We start from the raw sequence: 18,011 nt of genomic DNA on the forward strand, positions 1-18,011 counted from the left end.
TTTGTCTGCGTTAATCCTGTCTCTAGTCAGAAAAAATATTTATCGAAGTTTTGCATGAAAATGAAAAAGGTATTCTACTAAACGGGTCATTGCTAAATAACATCAGGCATGCAGATGACACCATAGTATTTGCGGACAGCCTAGAAGACCTACATGTCCGTATGAACGAAGTCACGTATTACAGTCAACAATATTTACTCAATCTAAACACCTGTAGAAAGAGCGATGTACTAAAACTACCTCGCCACAAGAATAAATGAAGAATGGATCAAACGGGATTCAAACGTTCTTCAAGAGCCACATCCTCTCTTTTGGCATAAAATTAAGAGTTCTGCGATATTACGTCTTCTCTGACATTTTCTGTGTTGAATTGAAGAAGTTTAGAAGAATCCGAAAAAGAACCGAAATAAATAAATACTAACTATCATCAAATCTCAAAAGTAAGAATACTTATACTATTATGAAAAGTGAATCCAGATATGCCCTCCTACAAGCCGCCCTGCAAGGAAAAATATTTGGAAAGCGAGGTCCACGAAGAAGGAGAACATCCTGGTTAAAGAACCTCAGAACCTTGTTTAACATATCATGTGTGCATCTTTTCCGAGCTGCTGCAGATAAGAGAAAGATTCCCATGATGATCGCCAACATTCGTCACAGATAGGCACATCAAGAAGAAGAAGAACGAGAAATTTCCAAAATATAGATAGCATAAGCTCGTTGTGACTGTCGTGACATATCCAACATTAAATGTTTATACAGTTACTATTAAGGGGATGGGTACGTATTTTCAGATGCAATGCTATTCAAATGGGGATTCATTTTTTCGAATCCTGTGAAAACTCATAAGAATTTTTGAAAAATTTAGAAAGATTGAAAGATGCAGAAGAATAGACGCAGAATGAAAGATTACGTTCTTACCGAGGGCCGAAAGTCCCTGAAAACTTCTATAATGTTTATTTTAATAAATGACAGGGGTGAAAAACTAAGAGAAAATGTAGTTTGGTTTTTATTTTCAAATATCTCATTAAAAGAAACTTTTTATTTATTCTAAGGGCCTTTTGGCTCTCGATAATAATTTAATCTTTCATTTTGCTTTTAAATTTTTTAAAAATATTTATTAGTTTTTTCATGATTCGAAAAAAATGGACACCATGTCCGTGATGATATTTTCCAAATCGAACATTCGCTACCTTTGTCATACAACGCATTGAGTCAAATAGAATATGATGACAAGACGGTGAGAGTTTTAAATATTTGACATGGTATCGGGAATATTTTGAGTTGTTGATTAAATAATATTGATAGTGTATTTGATAAATAATTGATTTAAGACGTGAACTTAATAAAAAGTTATTTATTGTTTATTATTTATGGAAGATCCAAGCAGAAAATACATCAGGATATATTCTGTAATCCAAGTATTTTTTTGTTAAATATGTTTAAAATTGTAAGCGTTCCATAGTAACAAGATATTATTAAAAAATCACTTTAACACTTTTCCTCTTTTCTCGATTGAGTATTAGTTTTTGTTGTACATATAAATTATTACAATCACTGAGAATACATAGTTAATGAAAAATTATCACATTTATTAACTGAATTAATAATTTGCAATTATACAAATTACAGTTATCCAAGAACGTTCAAAAGCTATCTCTTTAAAGTTAATGAGGACATTGTCAAGTAGAATAACATTCTAGTAATGTTTAGATACATATCCATACCAGTGTGAATTTTACTACACGTAATTTCCGTGTAAAGACAGAAAAAGTAGGGATAGCCGTAAAATATTTGCGAATTATGTACCGATGGCCTTAAAACAATTTTAATAATGATAGCTACATTAGGTTTTTATTAGACACTTATTAGCAAGAACGAAAAACTTTCCCTGTCATAAAATATCTAATATTAATTTAGTTTTCAATCTAAAGAAGCAAATATATGTTGTGGAAGCAATAAAAATCTCAGACAAATAACTTTTTTACATTATAAGTCTTGATACCACAAAGCATTTTGAGTCAGTAGAGCAGAGTAATTTATAAAATTTTTCTCATTCGCAATCTGCTCTTTATCGTTCCATTAAAAAGAAGACATGAAAAAATTATCCCATTTGGCAAGAATATGTTTCACATATATTGTATTTACATATAATTTTTCATAAACGTACCAACGTTTTTATGTCAGATTGATGGCAAATAAAAATATAAAATCCACAAAGCTATCAGAATTTATTTTTTTTTATTTCAGCACAAAACCACATCAACCGCGCAGGGTTATTAGTGGATATAACTTTTTCTTCTTCAGGTGCCATCTCCGCTACGGAGATTGGCAATCATCATAGCTATTAAAATTTTTGAGGAAGTAGCTCTAATAGTTGTTTTGAGCTGCATCCAAACCTTTCTCTCAGTTTCTTCAGTTGGATGTAAACCGTAAAAAGATGGGAAAAAGGGTCAGGATGTAGACTTGTCAAGGTAACACTGAGGAACCTTGGGAATTCAACAGCCTCAGAAAAGCACTTGAAAATAACCAGGAAAAACCTACGCTTGACAGTTGGATTTTTAACTGGCCATTGTCAACTAAGCAAACACTTCCACACACTGGTGCTAGTAGACTCACCTCTGTGCAGGAAGTGTGAACGAGATGACGAAACTGTCGATCATGTCCTATTGAATGTTCTGAGTTATTGTCAATACGAGGGTATGCGAGTACTCGAGCTTTGGCCTACACCTATGCAGTCTCTGGAGGCGGATATGAGCTATTACCTCCGATTTCGCTGAACCTCCATCGATTTTTATGAAAATTGGTGAGTGGTTAGACGGTTAGAGGATACCTTAAGGAACAAAGGTGACACGGTGCCTACTTGCGCTTTTACCCTGGGGGTGGATGCCATTCCTTCTCGGGGGTGAAAATTATTCTATTAAAAATAACCACACAAAACGATAGAGACGCAGATTATAAGCAAAATTTGTTATATAAAGTTATTCAAATAAATAAATACTTTTTGAGTATTAAAGATCAAAAATAATAATTTTTCTCGAGAAAAGTACATGTTTTAAACTGGTTTTTCATAAATCAATCAAAAACTACAAGTTTTTACAAAAAAGTTATTTTTACCAAAATTCAAGCAAATAAGAAATGGAACAAACTCCTTACTTTAAAAACCTTTTAATGTCAATTAAAACGAAGTTATAGGTATTTGAATGTATACTTTTTCTGCGAGTACCTAAATCTAAGGATTTAACCCTCCGTTAGTCGCTAGGATAAACGGAGCATCAAGAGTCGCTACGGTGTCAGAGACCGACAATTTAAAAAAAATAGTTATTGCTATAAAATTCGTACAAATATTTTATATTGTGTATAGGAATGGCTGAAAAATATTTTTGAAAATGTTTTACTGAAAAACAACAGATATAAATTGAAAAACCGCTTTCATTTTCACTTCCCTCATCGTCAAAATAATTTTCATCGTCGCTAGGAACCATTTCCCATAATTCCATTCCAACGTTTTTGTTCGGCTTCAAAGGACATCTATAAATAAGACTTGACCAAAACTTACCGATAAAATGCAATAATAAGATGCTAAATCTTTACCTGAACTGCAAGTTATGCCAATAAAGTAATAACCACACCGTTAGTCGCTACGGAGTCTTGCACCGAAAATAGCTATAAAACTCGCACAACTGTACCCGAGTAGGTAAGAATGTAAATCTCCAAAAATTTTTCGAAATGCATCTTGTAAAGATTTTTACAAAAAATGTTATGTTTTTTTTAGATTAATTTCATTAATTTTTCAAATATCAGGTTCATCTAAAGACCACCTGAAAGTTAATTTCAAGTGCTATAAAATCATATTAAATTAATATTCTTTATAGTTAATCTTCTATACCCCTTACTTTTATAAATATGAAAGGTTAAAGGGTCCCGGTTACACGGTTCTGGCAGTAAAATTTAAGCTTTAAACGTTTCTATCTCAGTTATTTTTTATCCTACAGGAATAGTAAATAAAGTTATTATAAGTTATTATATTAAGGTATATTGAATATTTTTGGAGTTATTATCAAATAAAATTGAAAATTACAAAAATTTTAAAAATTCTGATTTTGTTAAATCACATTTTTTTTTCAAAAATATGCATGCTATTCTGGTCAAAATTTTTGCGATTATTACTTATGCTCATAAAAATAAATTCTTAGAGGAGTTACTAGAAATTTTAATTTTGGTGGATATGCCGTATGATTTATTTTTCAGATTTTCCCAAAAAATTCGAGAGGGTTCAATTATTTTTATCATAACTTGCTTAATTTTAATGATATCGACTTTCTCTGGAGTTCATTTGATAGGCATTAATAAGTATTTTGACAAACGTTTATATGTAAATTTTATCAAATGCATCGTTTTCCCGTTATTTAAGATTGAATACTGAGATTTAAGTATTCACTAAAAAAAATATACATTCAATTACCCCAAGCTCCCTTCGAGTTAACACTAAATGATTCTTCAAGTAGGAAATGTATTAAATTTTTTGTTGCCTTCAATTTTAATAACAATAAGTTTTCTGTAAAAGCTTATAGTTTTTGAGTTATAGGTGAGAAATCGCTTTAAAACATGCTTTTTTCACGAAAAATTAAAAGTTTTGATCTTTAAGAATTCAAAAAGTGTTGATTTATTTTAATAACTTTATATAACACATTTTGCTTAGAATTTGTCACTTTATCGATTTCTGCGTTATTTTAAATAAAATAATTTTCACCTGGGGGATGGGCTGACATCCCCCCCCCGGGGGCAAAAGCGCAAGTTGGCACCATGTCACCTTTGTTGACTGAGGTATCTTCTAACGACTCACCAATTTTCATGAAAATCGATGGCGGTTCAACTAAATCGGAGGTGAAAACCTTCAGTCACTGCACTAACCTGCCGACATAGGGGAGATGTCCAATAGCGATTTGTCCACCATCCTGGAAATGGCAGGATAACAATGAGCTAAGGTACTCTACAGAAACAGATAGTGGTGTTTCCTTTCAATAACACTTATCTGCCTTACCAGGAATTAAAAATTTTAAAAGTAGCTGGACGATGTTATTATTATTTGGAGATTCTTCAGTATCATTGTATACTACTCATATAAGGGATACGCCTCTGTTTGAATCAGATAAAACCGTACATCTAACAAAAGGGCACAAGCAAATATTCGAATATAAGAAAGATCTCATATGCGCGATATTTATGGTAGAGTTGAGTCGAACCGGGTCAAAAATTTCTGATTTGGCAACAAATTTCATCGCAGATTCCAAAAGCGTCTGAAATACGATGCTGGGATATGAGTTTGGAGATCGTGCTTCAGAAATGTTATGCGATGGCTATCAAATTCCTTCTTTATGATTTTGTTCGCTTTGTCTACACCAAAGTGCATCAGAATCGAAATGAATATATTCTGTATACATTCTTAGGCCAATCACGGAAACTGGCGAATTTTTCTCTACATTCTCAAGATAACGGTAGAAATAAGGAAACATAGTAAAAGATTGAAAATATTATTCACTGTATATTATTATGATTTCTAAATATATTTGAAATTTCAAATAAAATTCCAATTTTAATTAATTTCAGTAGAATAAAAAAACAAAAATATAAAAAAGTCAAAGTTTTTCATCCTAATAAAAATATTTTTAAAAGATATTTAATTGAAAAAATTTATTGGACAATTTTCCTGGTAACACCTCCATGGCTTATAATAATGGCAAGCCAGACGGATGCTGCAAAAAATGTTAAATTATATAATTAGAATTAATAATAAAGATATTATCTGGATAATTTTAATTACACACGGCAAAAATTATTAATTAGATTTTTATTGCTTATAGTAGTAATAGTTTTAATGTTCAATAAAAACAGTAGAAGAAGAAAATAAATAAAAAAAATTAATCCGTTAAATAATTAGTTGGCATCCTCTTTATCCCTTTTCGACAAGCAACTCTATTTTCATTTGTAACGTCTAATTATATCATGATATTTATGTTGTATGCGTCGCTGTCATTTCGATGACATGACAGTGACACTTCATCCCCCATTCGGCCACACCAACAATTTTTGGAGATTGCAGAATTACTTTATTTAAAGAGACGTAGCCTAATAATAATTAATTTATCCATTAAGATTTCCTTGGGGTTGTTTAATACTACTGTACGATAATATTCATAGTCAACCTTATATTCATAGAGGAAGTATAGAAAACAAACGTTTTCAGTGTTTTATTGTTAGATTCATAGTTCTTTTAACGCTTTTTTCATATTTAACCTCAACTCTTCAAGCCACGTGTTGACACCATCATTTTACACTGTCTTCACTTATATGCATGTAGAAATCATAAATAATTCAACTATTGACTGTTACTAATTGAAGACCTAAGTGGAAGAAGGAGGTAGGTTACAAAGCCTACCTTTTGCGATATGGCAGTTAAAGTTTTTATTCCTCTACTTTTATCATGAAAACGTTGTTTGTTTTATTTGGTTTTATTTATATTGCTATAAGCATTCCTTCACATATAATGTTGATAATTTGTTTTTATTTTACCAATACAGTCAGCTTTCAATTACTTCTACTCTAAAATAACCCTGCTTTCTTTATATTCAAGTTTAAATTTAGAAAAATGCTATTTTATCAAAAATTTACAATTCCTTCCTTTGTTCTTCTTACACAGAATCTAGGTCAAATGTCTTAACAATCCTTCCTATCTGTTTTGGCTGCCAAAATTCCTTTGCTATGGTTCTCCCGATACCTAAATGATAAACTTATTTATACTTTGAAATACTGCAAAATACAAATACTGCAAACTTCTGCCAATCAGCATTCCTAGTCCAGAGCTGCTACCACTTTTAAACCTCTTACTAGGCACTAGGTCATTTTATCAGGATTCGATGTATTTTCGCGAAGGCCAGGAAGAGATAACCACTGTCTCGACTTCCAGTAATCGATCAAACTCAAAATTTTTCTTACTATCCTGAGCTATCTATATACTCCGAAGATGTTTAGGTCTTCCTTCTCCATTCTTATGTTTGTTGTTACAATCGTCTCTAATACTTATTAATGCGTTCAGATCTGATTTTACTTTATTTGGTATATTAGTAAGGCTATAGTGGTGCATTAGTGATGTATTAGTAAGAAGATAGATTTATCTTATACTTTTTAGACAACTTTGATTTTACTGCAACAAATTTTACCTCCATTCTAACTATTGAAAGGTATTTGTTAGATCTCTTCATTTAATATTTTTTAACCAAAACATTTTAAAATTTTACTTTTATATTTCCCATTGGTATATTTTTTCATTTAATTGTAGTACTTTATACATATTTGCCACAGTTCTTTAAATTTTATGTCTGCTAGGAAATTTTTTATAGTTCAATTCATTTTTTATTCTCTGTTCAATGCAACCTGATGATGGTATTTTAGTATTTATCGTCTCATTTATCCTAATTGAAAAACTGTAGTAGAAACATTGCTCTATTTTCTAATAAATTTTGTTGCAACTGCTGATAAAAGCATCGAAATCGTCCACAAAAGTCAAACGAAGTACAATGAGGTGCATTGCTGAGTGTGCAATATGCCCCAACAAACAATTCGCATGTATGTAACTCAAATACACGTACTTGTTTACAGACTCAATATCTGGATATGAATCCTCCGTTATCTGCATTGCATACGAAATGGCGCTCCAGAGAAGAACTTACCCTAATGTGGAATATTTTGAAAAATATAATATAAAAACCTTTAAATGTAAACTTTTTAAAAATTAAATATAAAAATTTTTGTGAAAAACAATTGCAAAATAGGCATTCAATGGGGGTTTTCCAAAGTATAACTCATCTTTCGTGCGTATCATTAACTTTAAAAACCCCCTTATTTTAAAGTTAATTGTTTCAGCTTTAAACAACCCCTGCACAATTATGAGCCGAGGAAAATTTACATGGAATCTTTAATGCTCATTTCCAGCATCAATTTTCAGCAAATGTATCATCATCATCAACAGCTATTTCATCCATCGTCAGATGTAAGCGTCCCTTAGGTGTGTCCATTCATTTCTGGGACATCTTTTATTTTAAAGCACCCTATGTAACGCACAGCCGGCACAGCTGAATGTGGCTGGATTTTTATGTTTGTGCATCACAGTGTTGCCATGCTGTTTTCTATATATTTCTTTCATAATTTCAATCAATGTTAAATGTACCTACAAGAATAATAGAATAATAACATTTACTTCTCCGTCATTATACTAGGTATAACGACAAATGAGGTGTCAAATTAAAGCTTATAATCCAAGGATAGTAATAAAGGTAAGAAATTAGACCTAGGTTGTCTGTCCGTCTGTCTGTCTGACCGCGAATATAACTCCTCCGTCACTATACCAGGTAGAATGACAAATGAGGTGTCAAATGAAAGCTTATAATCCAAGGCTGGTACTGAAGGTGAGAAATTTGACATAGGTTGTCTGTCCGCCTCTCCGTCCGACCGCGAATATAACTCTTTCGTCACTATACCAGGTAGAATGACAAATGAGGTGTCAAATGAAAGCTTATAATACAAGGATGGCTTCAAATTTTGAAAAAATGTGAAAACATTGAATTGTCCACGTCCGTCTGTCCGTCCGTCCGTCTTGTCTGTCTGTTTGCAAACTCAACTCCTCCGTCATTATACCAGGTAGAATGACAAATGAGGTGTCAAATGAAAGCTTATCCAAGGATGGTACTAAAGTTGAGAAATTTGACATAGGCTGTCTGTCCGCCTGTCCGTCCAACCACGAATATAACTCATCCGTCACTATAGCAGGTAGAATGACAAATGAGGTGTCAAATGAAAGCTTATAATAGTGAGAAATTTAACATAGGCTGTCTGTCCGTCTGTCCGTCCGACTGCGAGTATAACTCATCCGTCACTGTACTAGGTAGAATGACAAATGAGGTGTCAACTGAAAGTTTATAATCCAAGGATAGTAGTACAGGTGAGAAATTAGACCTAGGTTGTCTGTCCGTCTGTCTGTCTGTTAGCGAATATAACTCCTCCGTCACTATACCAGGTCGGACGGACAGGCGGACAGACAGCCTATGTCAAACTTCTCATCTTTAGTACCATCCTTGGATTATAAGCTTTCATTTGACACCTCATTTGTCATTCTACCTGGTACAGTGACGAAGGAATCATATACGCGGTCGGTCAGACAGACGGACAGACAGCCTAGGTTAAATTTCTCATCTTTAGTACCATCCTTGGATAAGCTTTCATTTGACACCTCATTTGTCATTCTACCTGGTATAATGACGGAGGAGTTGAGTTTGCAAACAGACAGACAAGACGGACGGACGGACAGACGGACGTGGACAATTCAATGTTTTCACATTTTTTCAAAATTGGTGAAAACAACAACATAATAAACTTTACTTAATTGGTGTTTCAAAACTACTTTTAACACATTAGGTACAAATATTACAAGGTTTCTAGCAAGTTAAACGTCACAATGATTTAAAATAATCAAGTAAAAACCTATATATACATAATATATCAGAACATACCTAAAATACACAAAAATGATACATTTCACACACAAATATAGTATCACAAAAAATTGTAACGTGATAGTATGAAAAAATAGAGGACACGGCAACGGTGTTACATGTGACGGTCGAACAGGGCCGGATTCAATGCCAATATCTACACAGACATATTAGGGTGCTTTAATATCCAATATGTCCCATTTCTGTTTCCTGTGTTTTGCATCCATTCGTGGACAGCCATTCACTTGATATCATCAGTCCATCTTGTTTGAGATCTGCCTCTACTTCTTTTGCTTGCTCTTGGTCGCCACTCGAGAATTCGCTTTGTCCAGCGGTTGTCTTCCATTCTTCCTATGTGTCCTACCCAGTTACATTTTAACATGTCAATCTTCTGGATCACGTCTGTTACTTTCGATCGTCTTCTTATCTCTTCATTGGACTTGCGATCACTGAGTTTAATGTTGAGCATTCTCCCTTACCTAGCTCTCTGAGTCACTTGAAAATTGTGGACTAAGCTGTTTTAAAAGCCCAAGTTTCAGTTCCGTATGTCAGAACTGGCAACACGTACTGATCGAACGTTTTTGCTTTTAACGTATTTGGTAACTTTGATTTAAATACTGTCTGTAATCGACCAAATGCTGTCCATGCTAAGGAACATATTCTATTGAAATCAACCTGTAGGTTGAGCTTTGATAGCTTTATTTTTTGCCCTATATATATATACGACTCAACCTATTGTAAATCAACCTCAGTAAATATATGGGTTGGGGTAGTTGTTGATCATTTAATCGTTCCATATTTTTCCTCCCAACGACTAACAGGCGAGTCTTACCTTAGTTTCCTACAGGAAGGTTTTTCCATTCTAAAGGGTGATTCATTTAGAGGTACTTTTTTAAAAAAGAAAAAACAATGAAAAAAATGAATTTTATTTGAAAATCTTTATTGTCGTGAAAAATAACCATTCTTTACAATTACTTCTTAAAGATAATTTCTTTCAAACGTTGACCATGACTGCGGTTAAGACGGTCCAATTCTCGATGACGCGTTCGAGCTTTTCGATTGACATTTGACCAGTGACTCGAGTAATACTGGCTTCCAATTCCTCAATCGTAGTCAGTTTATTCATGTTGACTTTGGACTTGAGGTAGCCCCAGAGGAAAACGACTATACGTGTGATTGATTAAACCCTCTACACACGATCTGACCAAACCTCCTGACACGACAGAATTCCCCGACCATTCTTTTCGGGTCAGCTCTACACACGTCCCGACCAAACTATCTGACAAAACGTAAAATTATTATTTTACCTACATTTGGTCTAAACAAAATATAAGCCGTATTTTTCCATTTCCAACATCATAATTGGGAGCACAAAAAGTGCAATGCTGTAACAAATATGAATTTGACGCGATAAACACTTTCGATAAGATGCTGGTTGCAAGTGATACAAACATGTGAAAGATATGAATTTATTGATTCTAAAACACTAAGTTAAACAGTAAAATATAGGATAAGTCCGTTATACTTTGATAAAGTTTGATAAACACGACACGAACCACTTTGAAGAGATGCACGCTAAGTAGTTCAGAGAAATAAGGAAAAAAATATCCTGTTGGTGACACAACCACATCCAGGTCGATACCAAATGTTTTTAAAAGTATGGACATCTATAATAATAACCTATATGTTTCCTGCAGCCGATTTAGATGATATACATAGTTATAAACCAATGAAGATAAAAAAACGGTAAATTTTCGCTTTTTTCGTCTATAACCAAAAATTTAAGTATTTTAAACAAATTTGAGAGTGAGAGACTCCTAAATCGTATAAAAAACTTCAATATGGCGTTCACTGAATATGTCTATCCTTATTGGTTGCTTAGAAAATTGCAAAATAAATCATAAATTTTGAGTTTTTATAAATATTCATAACTTATGTAAAAATTAACTTAGAACGTTCTTATTACACAGAATGCTGAGACTTCTGGTGCTTAAATCATACCCTAAATTTCAAAGCAATTGGTCAAATAGTTTAAAAGGTATTTAATTTGTTTATCCCAAATTAATTTTTTTTACAACGCTATAAGTCAGAAAATGATGAAGTTACACTAATACTTTGGATAGTGTATGAAAGAAGAAAATTTATACTATTAATTTAATTAAAAAAATGACAAGAAATAGTTCTAAATACTGCAAAATTATTTTGCAAAAACATGTGAATTAAAAAAAGGGGGGCTAACTTCGTCCCTAATAGGGAACTTGCATAAATTTTTAAATTCGAAAAAAATGTTATAAATCACAACAGAACATAATTTAAAACATGTATCAAAGATAAAAAAGTTTTGTTTGTCTTTCGTTTGGCCCCTAAAGACGATTAAACATTCAAATTAAAACAGGTGGTCCAAAACGCGTCGTGACGTCACTTGGTTTTACGTTTACATTTTTCCAATAAAGTAAACAGAATTTTAAATTAGACGTTATAAACGTCAGTAGAAAATACATTTATGTGACGTTACAAGTGTTTTTGATCGTTTGAACTATTCATAGAAAATGTCTACTTTTACAAAATGGTTTTATGTTCAATAGTAAACCTTCGTTCCTTTCCTCCAAAAACAGTATAAAACTCAAATTTTAACAAACTGGTATATATTATTACAATGACATACGATAAATGTCATTAGAATATAAATATTTTTGACTTATTCCACGACGATGATCTGGCCAAATACCCAAGTAGGTGGAGGCCAATAAACTAAAGAAGGAGAAGAAGAATATACCTAAATATAAGGTTGTGTCTAGGTATACGCTAACGTGTACGCAAATAAAAAAGTTAGAGTGTCAGTGATTTCTTATTCAGAGGCATTTTTGTAATCAACTATTCTAAATGGGAACTAAGCCACAATTTAACTAAAAATTGATTTTATTAACGTTTCGACGTCTAAACCGTGTGTCGTTGTCAAAATACAAAATATTATTAAATTAAACAAAAATGTTATTGCATAGTAAAAATTTTTTCTAATAATTTATTTAATCTGACTAATTTTTGTATTTTGACAATGACATTCGATTTGGACGTCGAAACGTTAATAAAATAATTTTTTTAGTTAAATTGTGGCTTATTTTGTATTTAGAATAGTTGATTATAATAATTCACTTACGTATAAAAATTATTTTAACAATATTTTGTACCTACATGTCATGTCAACTAAATACATATAATTATTTTGCTAACCTAAATATATACTTTTATATATATACATTGATTTATTACAATTAAGTTTGAAACATCTGAATAGTTCTGCTTCCCTTCCCTTAACAAATATTTTTCTATTAAACAAACACTAAATATATCAAAATAGCATGTACCAAAATATATAGTCACTGCGCAAGCTAAATAATGATGTCACTGGCTTGATGAAGTTTTATTTGCGTCTACCTAACTTTTTTATTTTCGTACACGTTAGCGTGTACCTAGACACAGCGAAATATAACCATAATCAAAACTAATGCAAAACTATGTGACGTCACGGGCCGTTTGAACTATTTTATACCGCAGAAGACTTTAAATATGTATTTCTAAGTTATTACGAGTTTTTGAAGCGTGGAATTTTGGAAATCTCATTTTTATACAAAACTCAACATTATTATCTAATAAAAAAAAAATGTGCAAGTTCCCTATTGTCATAGGACAATTGTTTTTCTTTCTAAATGTCTATAAAAATTCAGTCTTTCCAAATATGAAAAAATAATTTTTCTACGGGTAATAATTTAACAGTGTTTAAAATTACTTTTTGCCATTTTTTTAATTATGTCAATAGTATAAATGTTCTTCTTCCATTAACTGTCAGAAGTCTTACTGTAACCTCATAATTTTCTGACTTATAGTGTTGTAAAAAAAATTAATTTGGGGTAAACAAATTAAATAACTTTTAAACTATTTGACCAATTGCTTTGAAATTTAAAATATAATTTAAGCACCAGAAGTCTCGGCAATTCGTGTAATAAGAAGGTTCTAAGTTAATTTGTACATAAGTTATTAATATTTATAAAAACTCAAAATGTATGATTTATTTTGCAATTTTCTAAGCAACCAATAAGGATAGACATATTCAGCGAACGCCATATTGATATTTCTTAGACGATTTATGAGTTTCTTACTCTCAAATTTGTTTAAAATGCTTAACTATTTGGTTATGGACGAAAAAAGCGAAAATTTACCGTTTTTTGATCTTCATTTGTTTATAACTATGTATATTATTGTATATCATCAAAATCGGCTGCAGGAAACATAAACGTTATTAATATAGATGTCCATACCACTCAAAAAATTTGGTTTCGGCCTGGAGGGGGATGTGTCACGAGAAAAATCTTATTTTTCTGGACTAAAGGGATTGTTTTACCAATTGTGATATCACAGGATATAGGCGGCCAAGTCACTGGTCCGAAGCGTGAAATAAATTGCTCACCGAACCGTTTTCTCAGTAAAGCCATGCTTTCACGGGATGTATGGCAGTTGGCGCCATATTTTTGGAATCAAATGGTATTGAAACCAAGAGCTTTAATTTATGGTACCAATTAGTCCGTTATCATGGCGAAATAATGGTCTCCATTCACAGTAACATTCTGGTCGGTCCAAGACATGGACCAACGATGACACCGGCCCATAAACCACACCAAACAGTGGTTTTTTCTGAATGTATTGGCAACTCTTGAACCTACTTGAGTTGCTCATCAACCCAAATACGGCCATTTTGTTTAGGTGACACCAACTTTAGGTGATACCATTCATGCACGGTCTCCCAACAAATCCTCACCAAAAAAAGTACCTCTAAATGAATCACCCTTTATTTGAAGAAATTCTTCTACAGTTGAAACAACACTTATGGTTTATGCATGATGGTGCAACAGCCCAGTTTAGCATTAATGTATGTATTCACTTAGGCAAAGTATAACCAAATCATTGAATGGATAGGGGATGTACGATAGAGTAGCCTGCTCACACGCCGGATTTAAATTCACTAGATATTTGTAATTTAGGTTTTTTTAGGTCCTCTGTTTATTCCGTTTCCAACCAAAATGTTGACGACATGAGGAATCGAGTTATAGCTTGCTGTGAGATGACAAGAAATAAACCAGGAATACTTCAGCAAATACGACAATCAATGAGGCGAAGAGTTAAATTTTGTGCCACGTCTGAGAGAGGTCATTTTGGACAGTTGTTGTATCTTTGCACCTAGTTAAAATCTTGTTAGTGTTACTTTTTGTTATTGTTCCGGTTTAATTTTATTGTATTAGATAGTTCTATAGTCCGTCGTACATTGACTTTACAGTATAAGGAACATAAACAATACAGTCATTGTGAGAGTTATTAGATCTGTGATGCCGATTTTATCAAAAAGAATTTGTAATCTAACATTACAGAGATTAAATTAAAACTGTTTTAGAAAGGTAACCTACAATTTTAGGATTCATATGCGTTTAAGTTTATTTGATGTACTATACTTATTACGCATATGGATCCTAAAATTGTGGATTGCCTTTCTAAAACAGTTTTAATTTAATCTCTCTAATGTTCGATTACAAATTTTTTTTGATAAAATCGACATCACAGCGCTAAAAACTCTCATAAGGACTGCATTGCCATGTTCATTATACTGTAAAGTCAAGGTGGGACGGACTATAGATAAAAACGGTGCACCATATTATGAAAAAATGGCAGCAAATGATTTCTGTCACAAATTTAACGAGGAATAGGTTTTTAAAACCCAACAAACTTCAGTTGCATAGTTGCATTTGTCAGTTTGTAAAAAAATATTTGACATCTCACATCTCGGAAACACTTGCAGAGCTACGTTTATTACAAACATACCAACTCTTATTATTTGTAATGCAGAATCACCTCCTGAAGTTTGTCATATTTATTTACTATCAGCCATAAATTTATTAACTAGAACACATTGTTTATAAGCATACGTTTTCTATGCTATTTTTTAATGGCCCATAAATAATTAAAAGAGCACTAAACGAATTAGTCTTCTCTCCAAAGGGCTATATTTTTCCCACATAAAGCATAAATTCACAATTTAACCTTATTACACCTTTCCGTACACCTCTCCAACTCGAAAATGCTTTTACCATTAACATGCCACTACTTCCAAAAAATACCCGCTGATAGACCTGATATCAGATGTATGTGCGAATAATTCAGGTATTTCCGAAAAATACATTTGGGAACGTATCTACATCTATCCAAACCGATTGACGATATTGAATAATGAGCAGCCATTCATTCTATTACAGACAAGCCAATATGGCCGGCGTTACATGTGAAAAACATCACATCAAACAGGAAGAAAAATTATGGAGATTAACTAGAAAAATGAGATTGGGTTTTAAAACAGCAAGTTATGGATATACCGTATGTTCTTTTAATGCGTAGTTGGTACACATAGATATATCCTGATATTTTAGTTAAAAAACATAGTGGCGGTTTTAAATAAGAAAGAATTGTGTTATATAAATTATTAAGAACTGTAATCTAACAACAGTTATTTTCTGATTTAGCTACTTTATAAATAAAAAAATAATACATATTAATGTTGCAAGTCGAATTAATATATAAACTATAGTATAGTCCGTCCGCTATAACTTTTCTCATGCGTCACGGTTCATTTTCAAACAAATTAAGTCAAAACATAAAGTGAAACGAACGTCGATGTGTATATACATTTTGTAGACTGTATACTATATACTACACACATCGGCGTACGTCTCACTTTATGTTTTGACTTAATTTGTTTGAAAATGAATCGTGACGCATGGGAAAAGTTATAGCGGACGAACAATAGTTTATCTTAGTTATATACTCGTCTTACGAAATACCATATCTGGGAATTGTGCTAATGGGCCTGATATTATAAAACGATAAAGAACAGGTACTACAACAGGAATATTTAGGAGCGATTTCTACTTCTTCTTCTTTTTCTTCTTCTTCAGTGCCTTATCGGGTCCAGATGTTGGCAATCATGAAATCTATGCTTTTGTTAGCTGTTCTTCGAAATAATAGTTTGGCGGAGATCATTCCAAATCATTTCCGCAGGTTTTTTAGCCAAAAGATACAAAAGAGTCCTGGTACTCTTATGCCAAATATTTGCTCCACATGAAGAATGGAAACATTTGATATCTTTTTTGTTTGCACATTACATAATACAGTGAGCACGTAAAGGTTGGAATAAATTCATTTTCTCGAGAATGGACGACTTTGGAGAAAAATCCCGAAACAGGTCAATTTTTATTTTTAAATTACGACTTTTTGGCATACATATCATACTAGTGACGTCATCCATCTGGGCGTGATGACGTCATCGATGATTTTTTTAAATGGGAATATGAGTTGTGTGATAGCTCATTTGAAAGGTAATTTAATTCTCTATTCAGTAATTTAAACATTTCTATAATTATTTGTACGGGGTGTCCAAGAAAACATTTTTTTAATTTAATTTATTGACATAAAAAGATGAATACATGTAATTTATTGAATCCAAAATACATTTTACTGCTCTCAGAAAACAGAAAAAAATGTTTATTTGAAAAATATTCATTGCTTTTTGCTTAAACTAAATGTTCAAACTGTCCAGAGGAAGGTGGGTGGCGGCTTTGATATTGAATTTAAGCAAAAACCAATATTTATTTGTCAAATAAATATTACTTCCTGTTTTCTGATATCAGTAAAATGTATTGTGAGTTAAATAAATTACACACATTCTTCTTTTTATGTCAATTAATTTAATTCAAAAAAATTTTTTTGGACACTCTGTATAAATAAATATGTTAATGTTTATATTATTAGATAGATAATTAAATTACCTTTAAAATGAGCTATCACACGACCCCTATTCTCATTTAAAAAATTTTAAGATGACGTCATCACGCCCAGATGGGTGACGTCACTAGTATGATACATATGCCAAAAAGTCGCAATTTAAAAATAAAAATTTACCTGTTTTGGGATTTTTTTCCAAAGTCGTCCATTCTCGAGAAAATGAATTTATTCCAACATTTACGTGCTCACTGTATAAGTAATAACACTTAGAGCGCAACGAAATTCACTTTGTATTTGAGTTTGGATACGCTCTGTTGCTGACTTTCAGTTTTTTCATATTTTCTGAATTTTATTTTGGTACCATTGCAGGTACTTCACTTAACGAGACGTTATCAAAATAAAATTTAGAAAATTTGAAAAAACCGAACGTCAACACCAGTGCGCATCCAAATCTCAAATACAAAGTGAATTTGATCCTGCTGTATGTTTTTTCTCTAAGTAAAGCACTTCATTTTTCTTTTTTATGCGCTGTAGGACTTAGATGTTTCTGAAAAAGTCCATATAACATACATTTAATATTATTCTATAGATCCAGATCTCGAAGGCTTCGATTTTCTGTTCAGTGGTTTGCTTCAGTGTCAAGGC

The sequence above is a fragment of the Diabrotica virgifera genome, chromosome 2, assembly GCF_917563875.1.
Source record: "Diabrotica virgifera virgifera chromosome 2, PGI_DIABVI_V3a".
In the NCBI taxonomy this organism is placed as follows: domain Eukaryota; kingdom Metazoa; phylum Arthropoda; class Insecta; order Coleoptera; family Chrysomelidae; genus Diabrotica; species Diabrotica virgifera.